The sequence below is a fragment of the Panthera leo genome, chromosome C1 (assembly GCF_018350215.1).
Source record: "Panthera leo isolate Ple1 chromosome C1, P.leo_Ple1_pat1.1, whole genome shotgun sequence".
NCBI classification, from domain to species: domain Eukaryota; kingdom Metazoa; phylum Chordata; class Mammalia; order Carnivora; family Felidae; genus Panthera; species Panthera leo.
The window spans coordinates 170,734,888-170,736,137 of NC_056686.1; the positions used below are offsets into that span (position 1 = coordinate 170,734,888).

General features: G+C 33.0%; 1 non-coding gene across 1 annotated transcript; it reads right to left on the reverse strand.

The window, feature by feature from the left end:
* Positions 1-786: 786 nt before the first annotated feature.
* Positions 787-893, reverse strand: LOC122228911. The gene has a single exon (XR_006206798.1). It is a non-coding gene; the product is annotated as a U6 spliceosomal RNA (small nuclear RNA).
* Positions 894-1,250: the final 357 nt, after the last annotated feature.

Consider the following 1,250-nt stretch of genomic DNA (forward strand, 5'->3'; position numbering starts at 1 on the left):
GAATATTAACAATGTAATTTTAATAGTATACAAACACTCTGCTCCTATATATCTCTACCCTTCCCTTTTATATTGTTATTGTCACATATTATACTTTTATACATAATGTACCAGTTAACATAAGTTAGCAATTATTCTTCCATGTATTTACTTATAAATCATAAAAGAAGTTACAAAAAAAGTGCAATCCTATTGGTTTATTAGAATTACCACATGACCCCAAAATATTATACACACACACATAACAGGAATTAAACAGATCCTAGCAATGAATGTTCTAGTGGCATTATTCGCAATAGCTAAAAGATGGTAACAGTCCAAGTGTCTATCAGCAGATGAATAGATAAACATAATGTAGGATATACATATGATGGGATATTATTTAACCACAAAAAAGTGAAATTTTGATGTATTTTACAACATGGATGAACCTTGAAAATGTTAGGATAAGTAAAATAAGGCTGACACAAAAGAACAAGTATTTTATGATTTCATTATAGGACATGTCTGGAATAGTGAAATTCATAGAGATAGTAAGTAGATTAGAAGTTACCAGGGCTGGTGGCAGGAAGAAATTTGGAGTAAAAAGGAAAAGCTAATTTTTAATTGAGTATTTAGAGTTTTTTAATTGCAGGAAGATTGTAGTGATACAAACTATACAAACTGGTCCCTTAAAACCGGATAAGGAAAAGTTGGTCAATGAGGATTTAGGAATTTAAGAAAGATTAATTATCCCAGTCCTTCCCGCCCCCCCCCCACCTTTTTTTTTTTTTTTTTTTTTTTTTTTTAAATATGGAACGCTTCACGAATTTGCGTGTCATCCTTGCGCAGGGGCCATGCTAATCTTCTCTGTATTGTTCCAATTTTAGTATATGTGCTGCCAAAGCGAGCACCCCACCTTTTAAATCCAAGTGATTTGGGGTGAGTTGGGGGGGGGATTCATTAAACTTTCAAACTAAGACCTAATGAATATAAAATGGAATGACTTGGTGTAAGATGACTAGTCTTTCTAGATGCAAGCTTCTTGAAGACAGAGAGCTCATGTATTCACCATCATATCTCCAGAGCCTTGTAGCATCTTAGAACTTTTACTGACCCTTAAAAAATATTAATTAAATGGGTAGGTGGATGAATGTCATTCATGAAAGTCCATAGCCTTGTTTCAACTTTTTAAAAATGTGTTACTGGAAAACCACCATGTTTATTCATATACATATTGTCTGAGAATATTCTACAATGGCAGTGTTGAG